This window comes from Theobroma cacao, chromosome 10 (assembly GCF_053813885.1).
Source record: "Theobroma cacao isolate CCN51 chromosome 10, ASM5381388v1, whole genome shotgun sequence".
Classification (NCBI taxonomy): Eukaryota; Viridiplantae; Streptophyta; class Magnoliopsida; order Malvales; family Malvaceae; genus Theobroma; species Theobroma cacao.
In genome coordinates, this window is record NC_142648.1 from 22005848 (window position 1) to 22021442 (window position 15595).

At 31.6% G+C, this 15595-nt stretch overlaps 1 pseudogene; it reads left to right on the top strand.

Annotated features, from left to right (window-relative positions):
• Window positions 1–508: 508 nt before the first annotated feature.
• On the top strand, window positions 509–754 carry LOC148760430 (protein transport protein Sec61 subunit beta pseudogene; annotated as a pseudogene).
• The last annotated feature ends 14841 nt before the right edge of the window (window positions 755–15595 follow it).

The following is a 15595-nucleotide window of genomic DNA, read 5'->3' on the forward strand; positions in this document are numbered from 1 at the left end:
CCTCTTTTAAGACTTTTCTCTCACTTTGATACTTTTGTTCAAGTTGAAATGAATTTTTAGGGATAAAAAACATATTTTAGACACTTTAAACCATGATGGTTCTCTTAACATTGTGTCCATCTGTGGCTTTGTTCTCCTCAATACCATTTGCCCAATTAGGTGGCTTCCACTCATCGAGAGAGAGAGAGACTCACCTAACCTCATTTCCATTCTCGGTTTCTATATCTTTTTTTTATAGCAATCACATATTGCATCATATCATTATATTATTTACAGGCAGAAACTCATCAATCGATTGATGTGGTTTGAGATTCTGCATTTTTTATTACTTACTCAGTTCTTTTTAGAGATGATTTTTTTTATCTCTAAAAAATAAATTATTTTTTAAAATAATTTTTTTTAATTTTAACTGTTTTTAGTCAAAAGAAAATATTTTTGAACAAAATTACTCCAAATGAAATCTCTCGATATTCAAGTTACACAATCTGAAATTTGAGTCAATACAAAAATGGCAACTAGAATAGCTCCACCAAGAAGAAGTGCAGTAGTAACTGCAAGCATGAAGAGGAGAAGAACGACAAGCAGTATGGCCTCGGGAGGGGTTGCCGGGACTATGCTTCAGTTTTACACAGATGATACACCAAGGCTCAAGATCTCCATAAATGTCATGCTTGTCATGAGTATTGGTTTCATTGCTTTGGTTGCCATTCTCCATGTCATGGGCAAATTGTACTTTGTTTGTAGGGAGGCTTGAAAAGTGTGTTAACGTTAGTAACATTGAGTTCCAATTTGTTGATTTTCAATTTTGCTTTGATGGATTCAATTCCTCACTCTTTTTTTTATAATACCAGTACATTTTAATTTTCTTTTGCTAAAAAAAGCAACTAAAATAATCCAAAAGCTAATTATCCAAATTAAAGGATTTTAGATATATCTTTTTGTCCAAATCCATTTCATCCTAACAGTAACGTTGACATCAAATAATTTTTCAATACATATCCATTTTCATGTCAAATTCCTTTTTGATTTTAAACTTTTAGCTCTATCGTAAAAGTGTTTAACTCCAAGAGTCTATGTCTCGGTAAAATACAAAGATAGATAACAAGTTACACATTACGTTTTAAAAATATTGTTATTACATGTTATGTTTAAAAAAATATTATTACAGTTTAAAAAAAGTTGTTACACATTTTAACTCCAAAAGTTTATGTTATAATAAAATGCAAAGGAGCAAGTTACACGCCATGTTTAATAATATAAAAGAAAAACAAAATGATACTACAAGCCTAAGCAAATATTGCACACTTCAGCAAAAGATGTTACACACTAAAACCTCAATGGCAGATGTTATACATTAAGGTCAAAGCTTCAATACCAGATGTTACATGCTAAAGTCAAAGCTTTAATGCTAGATGTTACACGTCAAAGCTAAAGCAGAAGATGTTACACACCAAAGTTTTAGCTCCAGATGTTACACACCAAGGCCAAAGTTTCAGCACCAGATGTTACACGCCAAAGCTTCCTTCTTCCTACTGATGTTACATTCCAAGGCATGAATCACTTTGTTACACGCCAAGGCATGTTCTACCAAACTTGGATCACTAAAAAACTCAACACCAATAAACTCAAGAACCTGTTGTTACTCACCATACCATGTTTTTTGTTTATAGATCGACGATAAAGGGTTTTGTGAATATAAACTAATAAATCCAAAAATATGTTATTACCTTCCATGTTATGCTTTTTGATCTATAAATCGATGCGATATAGCAAGATGACTAGAGCTAGAGAGAGATAATGATAGTGGTAAAATTAGAGAGAGCTAGATGACAAGAAAGAAAATGGGGAGTACAGTAGAATGAGGAGCACAACAAAAGAAAGGTTGGAGAGAAAAATTGAGAGCATTTAATTTTTTTTTCAAATGGTTTTAAGGGTATTTTTGTCATCTTTTGGTTAAAATTGGGTAAAAACAATTAACTTTATATTAAAGGCTCTTTCTGAAATGGGCTTATAAGGAAGACCATTTCTAACAATTTCCTCTTCTTTTTAGTAAACTGTTTAAAGCTTGTTGGCCCTGCTCTTTGTAAATCTATTTTCAATAATTTTCTACTATAACATCATAAAAATATTAACACTCATCAATTGTGGAATACATCCAATTTTTTTTAATATTAAAAATATAATATATAAATAATATTTACTTATATATATTTTTGATCATTTTATTATAGGTTTAGTTTATTAAGTCAATAAATCATAAATTAGAAATTAAAAAAGAAAAGAAAATTTCCATAAGTGAAAATTTTTTTCCTTAATTGACCTTAGTTATTTTGTATTACATTCAAGATTTTTATGAATAAAAAATATTTTTTTATCAAAGATTTTTGGAAGTGAAAAATGTCATATAGAAGCAAAGAATGGTGACCCACAAACAAGAGTGAGAAAGTGAGAGAAAAATCATAAAAGAAACCCCAAAATACAAAAATATTTTTTCTTTAATTAAGCAAACAAAAAACAAAAGAATTACAAAAGAAGATTCTTGTTATCTTTTACAAAAAAACTAATTGAAAATTCAACACTGTTACCCTTTTGGTTCCCTTTGGGAACAAAAGTAAATACAAGAAGTATGTGGGGTTTACCCAATTATTTATAAGGATAATATTTGTCACGACCCGGAACCTCCCTTAGGCCCATGACAATCGCCGCGACGTCTCGATTGACACTCATTATTCGGAATGCCAACCGAAACCCCGCAAGGCTTACATATCAATTTTTTTTCCTTTTCTGTGAGCAATCGTTGTTAAATATCGAGTTTTTAGAGAATATACACTATTTTAGATCAAAAAAAATCAAAATAAAATTTTCGCCACACAGGGGTATTTTGGTCATTTTTTTCTCAAAAATTTTGAAACTGGCTAAAATGTAATATACAAGTACAAAATACATAATTCATATTCAAAATGAGTTTCAAAGTCTAAAATCTTCATTTAAAACGAAATTACGATTATTTGAATATAATAAGAAAATAAAAGAAATATTAAGGGAAATATTCTATTTTCTTATAAAACAATATTTATAGAGTTATACGTGAATAAATTTTATAGTGTAAAAGCTAAATAAATTTATACATACTGAAATACAGTAAGCCAAAATATTTAATTTAATTTACAATAACAAGAGGGCCCCCGAATAAACAAAAGTAAAAAAGACTGTGAACCTACGGTTTGGAAAATGCAGATCCAATGGTAGTCCTCGATGAGATCAACTATCTACAGTCTATACTGAACCTGAAATGGGTGGAAAGGAGGGTGGTGAGATTATAAAATCCCAATGAGTAAACAGACATTATCATAAATATCTAAAGGCGAGTAAAATGGAGGCAAGTTTAAACAACAAATTTCAACCCATTTCATAATGTTTTCAATTTATTTCTTAAACCATAAAATATTTGTAATTTACCAAAACAGTTGTTAAGGCTTATGTCTTTTATTAAAACAAGGCTCAAGCCAAAACTAATCATCGGGAATACCTTGGCCGAGGTATCTAACCGAGTCCGCCAAGGGTGTTAAAATATTCACACGTGAAACACATTTTTATTTTTAAAACAAGCCGTCCCTTGGTGTTGGCCGAGTTACACATTCACATGGGGGTTCGACGTGAAGTGAGCTCTAATACTACCCCGAGAGTTACCCTCCTCGCCTCTACAACCAGAGTAACTATATAACTGGGTTTATCGTGCCCCTCTAATAGGCAGTCCACGAAAACCCGTCACTGCAGTGACTAACCCACCAATTTTAATAAAATTTCGACAGTATAACGTGGCTTTTATTTATTTATCCAGCCTGCATAGTAAAAACAACTTACATAAATTTCCCAATGCACTCACAAAATATAGCCACATATACTCATTTCTCATAAACCATTCCTAGGAAAATATATATTTTTCAAGTCAATTTGCAACCTCGAATTACTCAATTTCATAATCAATACAATATATTTTTATTTGTCACATTTATTCCTAAAACATCAAAAATCCCGTTTTAATCTCGTTTTCATTTCATAAAATACATAAAGGGCATTTAAAAATAAACTCTAGATAATTTACAATAATAATAAGTTTACTCACCGTTTGTACAAACTAAATGCTTTCTAAGCGCCCCGATCACTACTCGTCGGGTACGACTTCTTTGCCTTTTTTGGAAGGCTCTCCTCCTAGACACATTACAAAAATTTACACAATTCATCACATTGATGCTAAATCACTATATAATTAACTTAAATCCTATACTAATGCATGGTATGAAATGCAATAGCCTAAAACGGCTTAAACGCGGTATTAACCTTTTTTTGGCACTTTGCCCGATAAATTGCTAACGCACTCTATTTTAGCTCTAAATCATCCCATTCTCTCCAACATTTCTAACCATTAAATATCAGCCAATAACCTTCTAAAAACAACAAAATCAGCTCACTCCCTTCCTTGAAAAATTTGGCCAAAAATGGGACATTAACTCGGTTAATTTTCTACTTTGTTTTTCTATCACGTTTATTCTTTTTTCATCATTTTCTCTTCATTTCCCTTAGAATAAAATCAATTCATCATCATTGTACAGCATTGAGCATCCAGCCAAGAGTGGGTATTGTGAAAATTTAATGATTTCTTGCCCAATTTAATTTCTAAACACATTTAACTAACTAAAACTATCAATTTAACTAAAAATCAAAACCTAAAAATTTCAATTTCTCTCCCCTAGAATTTCGTCCAGGCCTTGATATCACTTTTTGATCTCTCTCCTCAAGCATGCTAAATGGAAATAAAGGCCTAGGAAAGGTAGAAATCAAGCTAAAATCGAAAAATCTTACCGTTAGACGCGTAAACGATCGAAAACCGCGAATTCCCCTTTGAATTTTCTTGTTTCTCTTTGGTTTTTCTTTTTTTCTTCCTTTCCTCTCTATTTCCTCTCTTGTTCTTCCTTATGGCCGGCCAGCACTTAAAATGGGGTTTAAATGGGCTGACTTTTCATTAAAATAATATTATTTCATTAAAAAGATACCACGTGTCACTTTCCCATTGGCCCATTTTTAAAATTTCATCCATTTGTTTCCAATTTTTCACCATACACTTGTCCCACATATCCATAGCTTAGATAAAATTCTCAGACTTATCCAAAGTCTCGGTGGAGTAAATTTTGAAATTTACACTTTTGCCCCCGTAAAAGTGAAAAATTATATTTTTGCCCAAAAAACTGAAAAATTGCCCATAGATATATTTTTCATCCCTTATACTCATACCATTCTCCAATTTGTCAAATTTGATTTAAATTCTCTCAAAATCTCAAATTTTGTCCGCGGGTGGTAAAATTACGATTTTACCCCTACACTCCAAAAATCACCAGAATTAAACTTTTTCACTTCCTATCATTAAATTATACTCCAAATAGTTAATCTTGGTCAAAAATTTCACTCTATGATCAAATTATTATCTTATGTGGCAAAATGACGATTTTACCCTTGAACATCAAAATTTCCAATTTGACCCCAAATGAACCCTCGAACTCCGAACAATCATTTTTAGTCATTCCTAGACTATAAAATATTAAATTTCATCCTACAATTCCTATTTGAACTAGTTCAAGGTTAAATCAACTCAAGTGTACCGTTAGATACAATATCGGGTTTCGTCTTTTCTTAAGTGCTTTCCTAGCATAATAACATACTACTCAGTGCATGTATGTCATGACATGTATTTATATGATCGGGTTTTACAATATTAGTTCAATAATTAAATTTTTTAAAACAAAATTGACGGAGCGTATTCTCTGTTAATTGATAAGTGGCTCCCTATCCACTTAAATCATTCAATACTTTTTTGTTGAAAAAATTCTAATAAATAGCATTTAATATGGCTTATAAAACTCATTAAAAAAATTCAATTACCCAAAAATTTCAATAAATTATAAATGTGCCCTAAGTTAAGAAGAATAAAAGTAATAATTTTTTATTATTTAATTATTTACATATTTTAAAATAAATAAATTAACTTAAAGTTTATTTATATAAAAGTTTTTGTATTGTTGCATTTACTAAATGGACAGTTTTTGTAAAACTTAATTGCAAAATAAAAATTGAGAAAATTAAAGGGTGAAGTAAAAATTAGATCAAAACTAAATGGGTTATATCATCATTTTAGTATTTGTTTGGGGGCCCAGTAAAGGTTTGTAAGAAAATGAAAGAAATTAATTTCTTGTGGGTAAGAATGCAAATTTGGCGAAGTTAAGGGGGCTGTGCCCACCTTGGCTTCGTCCCTACTTGGGCATGAACAGGTTTTAAGACCCTAATCTTTTTTTTTTTTTAATTGGAGAAAGAGGGATTCGAACCTTTCTAGGTAAAAGAATCATGCACCAATTAATGAGTCAAATGTTTCAGTGCGTCATATACTATGAAATATCCCATACTTTGATATAGTGATAAATAAAGTTGATCGAATGCAAATTGAGGTCAATTAAAATGTTTAAAAGTGATAAAAGACGAAAGGAGTAGTTTAGGATAAAATATTTCGTAAGTGAAAAAATAATAATAAAATAATAATAATTTTATCGAAGGAGAATTTGTGAGATAAAAGGCGATTTGGAAGTCAAGTGAGGCATAATAAGGTATTTTGGGTACCAAGGAGACAAGATAAAATTTTTAGAATAAAATAATATTTTATTAATAAAATAATATTAAAATATTAATATTTAGTCGGATATCGAAATCAGTTATGAGGAAGGATCATATGGTTGATCCAAGTGGGGGAGAAGATGACAAGCCTGACTCTATCAAAATATTTGTCATGACATACACGTGATGGATAGCATGTTTGCATGCTAGGAGAATCCCGAAAAATTTACAAAAGTCGGTATTGTACCTAGAGGTACAATAAAGTTGATTTAAGCCTCGAACTAGATCAAATAGAGAATTCACGAGGAAATTAAGAATTTTAATGTCCCAGAATGGTTTAATATGGTAATTCGGAGTTCGAGGAACAATTTGGAGTCAAACCGAAATTTTCGCTATCTAGGGGTAAAATGGTCATTTGCCACCTGGGGACAAAATGAGAATTTTTAGAAAAGATTTTTGGCCCCATTTGACTTATTGGAGTAAGATTTGAAGTTTAGAAGTGAAAAATTTTAATTTTGGTATAATTTGGAGTAAAAGGGTAAAATGGTAATTTTACCATTCGGAATCGAAAATTTAATTTTTGAAAGGATTTTGATCAAATTTAATTATTTGGAGTGTGAAATGAGTATGAGGAGTGAAAATTATGCATTATGGCAAATTTTCAATTTTTGGGGTAAAAATGTAATTTTTGAAAAGTTCAGGGGCAAAAGTGTAATTTTGAAAATTTTGCTCCACCAAAACTTTGAAAAAATCTGAAAATTTCACTTAAGACTTGGATAAGTCAAAGGGAATGCATGGTGAAAAAAAAAAAGTAGGACAAGTGGATGGCTAGAAAAAAAAATGAATTAATAAAATATTCAAAATATGAATAAAATAATATTATTCATTAAACAATAAAAAGGCATAAAAAAATCAGCCAACCCATTCTTCTTCTTCAACATTCGGCCAAGCAAGAAACAAGAGAGAGAAAGGAGAAAATAAAACCCTAGCCAAGAAATTTAAAGGGAAAATAGGTGAAAATTCAAAAATCAAGTGAAAAAAGGTAACATTTCTTAAATTTGTCTTGAGCTTTACCTTTCCCATGCATTTCCCATCATTTTTCATGGTTGAATCATGTGATTTGAGGATGATTTCAATTCTGGTCATATGGGTTTAGAGAGAGAAAGTTGTTAGATAAATTTGATTTTAAGCTATGTTAGTGTTTAGTGTTTGTTTAGCATGTTTATGAGTAAAACAACAAGAAAAATATTTATATTCTCCATGAATTTCTCTAAGCCGAATCTAGCCAATGGTATGTGAGGATGAGGTTGACTTTATTTTAAGAGAATTGGGTGGAAAAATGATGAATTATGAGGTTGGAAATTAAATGGGAATTTTCGGTGCAATAAATTGAAATTTTTACCCACTAGGGGTAAAAGCGTAATTTATAATTCGGACTGATAAATTGGACGAAATTCACAGTCATTGAGGTATTGTGGATATAATTGGATAATTGAAATTGAAATTGATGGAATTGGAGTCGAATTGGGGATTTTAGGAATTTACACCGTGTATAAGCGAGTTAGGTCGGACACCGCAATTAAGCGATTGTCTAGACATTTCAAATCCTATCTAGTGCATACGCATGGATAAGAGCCTGAAATAATTTATGATAAATTGACACAATTTATTGAATTTTGTGTCATGGATTATGGATAGGTGGTGAGTCAATTGTTTCGGGTAAGAGACTACACCTGAGGGCGGAAGATAGGAGTATTTCTACTCCTAATACTGTGAGTGAACTTATTATCATCTTAATTATCTAGAGTAGTTTTATACAATTGTGTGATTTTATGAAAAATGAGTTTAAATGGTAAATTGCTATGTTTTAGGAAAAATTGTGATTTTATAAATTTTCTGGAAAATCAAATACTGGTTTTGAAAATAGAGTAATTGGAGACTGCCTACTTGTGTTGCAAATTTATGGTTTTAAATTGAATGGCTTATGACAATATATGAGCATGAATGGCTAAATTGATTTTGGTGTCAGAATTATTTGTATTGTGTATTCAGCCTTGAGAGGCTAGATTGCGATAAATTGCCATGTCATGCTAGAATGAATTTTATTAAATTGGTGGAGTATATATTAATTATTTACTGCATAGGGGGTTCCGTGGACCAGCCTATTAAAGGGGCACGGTAAACTTCATTATATTATTACCTCGAACGAAGAGGCGCGTAGGGTATCTCCTAGGGTAAAGCTTAGGGTTCACTTCACGCTAAACCACCACGTGAAGGGGAACTCAGCCAATGCCAAGGAACAACTGTATTTTTCTCAAACTAAAAATATATTTTAAGTGTATACAAAATTTTAACAGCCTTGGCGGACTCGGTTGGATGCCCTGCGAAAGGTATCACCGAGTATGAGTTTTAGCACGAGCCAAAGTTTTAAGAAATTCATAAGCCAAGTTGATTACTCGATTTATATGGATTGATTTTATTTGGTTGAAATGAACTGAAAGGTAATGAAATTACAGTACGATTACTTATTTTAATTGTCTCTTTTTACTCGGCTTTAGATACTTTAGATGGTATCTATTTACTCACTGGGATTATAAAATCTCACCCCTTCTTCCTATACATTTTTCAGACTCAGGACAGTTTGTAGATAGTCGAGTAGGACGAGAACTAAGCTCGGAACTGCATTATAGAAAGTAAGAGTTCATAGTCTTACATCCTCTTGATCAATTGGAGCCCACGTGTCATTTCAGATCAAAACTTATATTTTGGTTATCTGTATTTCTATTCATACATTTTTTACTTTACTTTCATGTACGAAAAATTATTTATGAATATTTCTATAAAAATTTATTTTATGAGAAAATATAATATTTTATTTGTTTTTTTTGAATAGTACTAGTTGTCAACAATTTACTTTCAAATGAACGTTTTAGATACTTAATTATTTTTAAATCATTAAATATATATTTTCTGCTTACCTATTACATTTTTAGCAAGTTTTGAGATTTTTGACGAAAAATTACGAAAATACCCTTGTGAGCCAGAAAATAATATTTTATTGTTCTTATTTGAAAATGACTTATAAATTTTTTTAAATGCGAGATTTAATAATTGTTGCTCACCGGGGAGATGTGGAAGTTGATGCTAAGCCTTGCGGGATTTCGATCGGCATTCGGGGTGAAGAATGTCTATCGAGGCCTCGCGACGGTTGTCACGGGCTCGATGGGGAGTTCTGGGTTGTGACATACTAATTCATATATTTTTATTTAATTAAAATATAATATAAAATTTTAATAATAAAATAATAAATAAATAGTCAAATTGATTTCAAACTTGACTTTTGAAAGAGAGTAGTAATAAAATTCGGCCTAGATCAAACCATGAACACCTTACTTTTCTCATGCTTGCTTCTTTTCGTATTTCCTTGTCTTTCACATTCCTGTTTCCCTTTTCCACTCCTCAACCACCCAATTATTGGCATTCACCAATCCTCTACGAAACTTAATGCCCCTTTCTCAAAGATTTTGAAGTCAACTTGATAATAATATATCATATCCGTAATGCATCATTACCATGTATGATGGTACGCTTGATCACATGCTTTCAATGTTAACAATTCTCAAATTCCTGGACAATTAGCAAACTGATTATCTAGGTTTCTACCTAGGCATTAATCGAATTCCCTTCAAATAGATATACCTACATTCAGTAGCTAATTTAAGATTTTACACGAAAGATGATTAAAGAGTAATTATAAATGTAATCATACTAATATTAAATAGAAAATTACTTGTGAAATATTCTATCGAAAACTCAATCGATAAAGCATCCTATTCGTTAGAGTGACAATTAGCTAGGATTGATCACATTTCATGAGCAAATTCTATCGATATTTTACCAACAAAATTGTCGCCAAAAGTGTCGATGAAATTCAATGTTTCTAATGTATGTAGTTTCTGTCAGTGATGTCTTTATTTCCATCGATGATGAAGTTTATTCAGTCGGTAATGTTGTTCATAGTTCCATATGTAAACTGCTATATTAGTTGGTAATATTGTCAATAATAAAGTAAAATATGAAACAATTTGTTTATTGCAAAAATTGAAATTGATTGGTTTTGTTCATTCCATTTTATCATTTCAAATGAATATACAAATAGAAATAAATAATAATATCTAAAAATACTAATATTTATAAAAAAAAATTATTTTTATAAAAAATACACAAATAAATAAACCTACAATCTAACTATTGTCATCGTCTCTCCCTTGTGCCTTCTCATTATTAGAAGGGCTTGACTCTTGTGACGAAGTCCAGAGTGGGACGTCGGCTTCATGTACTAAAGGATTTGCCTTATTCTCGATTGCATATTCTACCTCTCAGCCCTTATTTCAGCAACATTTTCCTCCAGTTCCTTCAATTCCTTGGGATTTGATGGTGGAGCGGTTATAACATTGACAAAAAAAGTTGTACCACAAGTGGAGTTGGACGTTTGAGCTACACCAAGTATTGATGCAATTGGCACACTGGTGCCAAGCTTGTAGACATGCGTAGCCTCTAACCATGCTTGTGGATCAAACTCTGACTGGGACAATGGTTCATGATCGTACTTCTGCGATAATGCAGAAACATATGTTTCCTATTAAAAAATTAAATGAATTAGTAATTAAATGTTGAAATGACATATAACAAAAACATATAAAATTATATAATGAAATATAAATTGGTCATTTTTATTACTTACACTAACAGTCTTGGACTTGTGGCCCACAAACTGTCAAGTACCTTTCATTCGCTGGTGGGTGCGATCAAATAGCTTAGAGAATGTCATCAGTCTCTACATTGCCTCTGACTACAATTGCAACAAGACAATCATTACAACAATAACAACACAAAAATTATGACAATGCAATTGCAAAAAAACAAAATGACAACAACCGAACTATATATACCAACAATCAAAACACAACAACATAACAACTGAACAATATATGCTTTCTATCACAACAGAACGACAACAACAAATGATCTTTCCATCACAACATAGTCACAACACATTGAGAAGAACAACAATCACAAAAAAGTCACATGATTCAACAAACGCATCACATATATACAAAATATCCTTTTCATATATATATTTATACGTATTGCGACATGTTTACTCACACAAAATCATGGCAATTGCTTTAGCATTCTTCAACAACACAATTACAACAACATCCATATCATAACAATTCATATGCAAATATATTAGTGCGAGTGACGGACACGTACCATTCTTTTTGCATGTATGGCAAAAGGTAAGGAACTGCCTGTGTTTCGATATGCTACCTTGTTTCTGCATCAGATGGTTTTTTTTTTTTACCTTCTAGGATCAGTGCTGTTACTCATCGGTGCCCCATGCATTATCGATGAGTGCATTCCAAACATCTGCAGTGATCCATGCATTGGATATTCCTTTGGTCTGGATGAGTTTGAAACCTTGGGTTTTTTTTACGCATTAAAGTGCTCATCCCCTAACAAATCCTTCAAACAGTCCTTACATATTTTCTCCCATATCTTCCGAACTACTGAAGCATCTGTAAGGGCCAATGTAAAAGACTCCCACATAAAATGGATTTATTAAAAAAGGTAAATTACCCCTATCTCCCTAAGTTTTAACTATAATTTTCTCTTGGTCCATTAGTATAAAAAATGGACAGTTTGTCCCAAAATAATATATTCCTAGAAGCATAGATCCTACTGTTAATCAACCATTTGAATTTTTATCTATTTGATAATATGGCATGAATTTTATATGTATTTTACCCTTTTTACTTCTCTTTTTTCCCCATTTTCTCTTTTCCTTTTCTTTCTCTTCTCTTTGTAGTTTCTCTAAAATCTGACATGTGGCCACCACCGTTGGTCATAGAATAACCATGATTGCCACTCGTCAACATGCAAAATATCCAAAATATTTCCCAAAATTTAGTTCAAGTTTAGTCATCAACATAAGAACCTAATCACCCCTACAATATTTTTTAAATCATTAAGAAACTTTCATTGAAAGATGTGGAAAGAATTTTTCCACCTTTACACAAAACCATAATAGATTGCAGGCTTATGAGACTCTTGCAAATCCCATCCCATAAGATCTTATACAAAAATCAAAGACCAAAACAAAAACCATCCACCCTACATGAAATTAAGAGCAAATGCTAGAAACCATTCCCTATAACCATGTGCAAAAACAAAATCATCACCACTCCCCTCTACTAAACAAATTCACAGGAAGAAGAAACTAACATCCCATCCCGTATACAAAAGAACTAACAAAATCATCACCCATGTAGTAATTACAATCACATGTGAATAACCAGCACCTCGAAAACTTGTTTGTACACAAAATGCTAACAAAAGATCACGACCCTCTTTTTTAGAACATCGAACAACAATCACCCCTGCAATTCAGCCTATTAAACCTTTTCATTTTTTTTTTGTGATTCGCTAATCAATCCATAAATATCGTTTTTCATCTAATACATCGAAGAACTAACTACAAAGCTCTACTCAAAATAGTTCCATTACTTCCATCTGTTGAGATAGTTTTCATCTATCTACTTTCTTTCTCCTGCATCATTCACATAAAAAGGTAGTTTTAGTGCTTGCCCATCAAAGACAAACGCCGCTTACATGTAAATGGTTATGTCTTAAGCCAAAACTATTAAAGCAAGAACACAATCCACAATAGCCTCTGTCTTTTGTTAGAAGTCAAAGTAATTGCATGCTATTGGAAATTTTTGTGTTTTTTTCTTGAAAGTTAATAGCAATAAGTGCTTCAAATTTAACTTGTCGACAACACTTTTCTTTTTTTGGCTAAAACTTTTTAATTTTTAAGGAGAAAGAGAAAGAGATAAGAAAAAGAAGAAAGAAATTGTTAACTATGATCAGTTCTCTGTTTTTTATTCAAGGGGCATTTTAGTTTTTTTCCTTTATAATTTGTAAATGGCATTAAGGATTCTGGAGTTAAGTGTCCATTTCTAATACTAATGAGCTAAAAGTGAATTGTAATAAAAACTAATGGGTCAAGGGGTAATTTACTCTATTGAAAACCATAACTTACAAATGATTTAAACCAATTTTGAAATGTTGCACCATGTATTTTCTCCAATTCCATGTCCAAAAAACCACATTGTTCTTTTCTCACCATTTCGTCAAACATCGTATTGTTGGAGGAACAAGTGAACTACAAATAAAATGAAATTTCTACATTAAACTTAATGTATGGTAATATCACCTCATAGTTTATTAAAACATATAGTGTTAGCCTTAAGTTCCATCATGTTTTGATTTGACAAAACTCACATGTTTTCTTGAACTTAATGTTAAGTATTTAAAATTGTCTCAAATACATTTTTAAATCCCATAAGGTTACATGTTTGTTTGAAAAGCTATGCATCATTAGAAAACATCTTATAAGCTTTCAAACAATGCATATTTAGCTAAGAATGCAAAGCAAACATGACTTGAAATGTTATTTGAATGTAGGAACAATGGAAAGAGGAAATAGTTGGAAAGAAGTGCCAAAAAGTTAAGGAAACCTCAAGAAACAAGCCAAGAGTTGATCCTAGAAAAGCTTGAGTCGATCGAAAGGCTGAAAAAGTGCAAAACTTGAAAGTTATAAAGCCATAGTTGACCTTGAAGAGTTTATAGTCGACCCTATACTAGAAGCCTCAAGAAAATCATGTTTTGACGAAACATGGTCAACCCATGACCAAGCATTGTCAACCCTAACAAGTTAAAAGCAAGGAAAAGTCAACATTACACAAGCATAGTCCACTATAGAGGAGGTATAGTCAACTATAGTAATTCAATCTTGCAAAATACACGTTCTTGGAAAAAAGATCAAGTAGAGGAAGGTTATATTCGACTATGGAGTCCTAATTTGAAATTTTTGAAAAATATAGTTGACTCTAAGAGATTTGTATTCCATCCTTAAGCTTTAAGAACAGTTAAATTTGATTCAAACTTGTGTCTAATTGCTCCAAACTTTGCCCTAGCTATAAATAAAAGTATTTAAGCCATTTTGAAGATAGAAAAAGCTTGAGCCAAAGCATCAAACACTATAGAGACTACTAAATGCTCATCCTCACTCTCTAGCATCCTTATAGTCTTCCATCAAGCTTACAAAGTTGAATTTTTGCTTCATTTAAGCTGAAATTTCTTCTTTCACTACACACAAGCTTAAAGTCTTAACACCCAGCTTTTGTAGAGGCATTTTCATGCTAAAATTCGTACTCCATTGTAAAGGTTCTAGCTTAACCTTGAAAAGTAATTTGTGAGGGTTTGTGGTTGAGCCTTTAAAAACCATTGTTGGTGGGTTACCACTTCATCTCGTTATCCCTTTGTGGATTGTGTAAGGGAAACGCTTAATCCTATGCAAAAGCTATTGTAAGGGTTATCGCTTGATCCTGTTAAAAAGTAAGAATCCCTTGTAGATTGTGTGGGGGATATCACTTTGTCCTGTTAAAAAACAAGAATCCTTGATAATGGATTGAAATTCCTTTGTTACTAAAGGAATGGATGTGAGCATCGAAAAAACCGAGCCACTATCAATTCTTTGTGTCTCTTTTTATTTTTCCACACTATTATTTATTGATTGCACTTGCCTTAGGAAATTAGTTTTATATTGATTCATTGTTTTACACTTAGGAAAATATTCACTTTATTATTTATTGCTAGCATTAACTTAGGAAAATATTTTACTTTGGTATATTATTTTTGTGCTCACTAATTTATTGCTAAAAATGTGCTTTTGATACTAGAAAATATTTTTTGGGTGAAAAAGTTTTGATTTTTATACCTAGATTGGCAAAGAAATTTTTAAATACCAATTCACCCCTTTTGGTATATTGCTCTTTGAGACTTCTACACTAACATATAGTTTCACAAC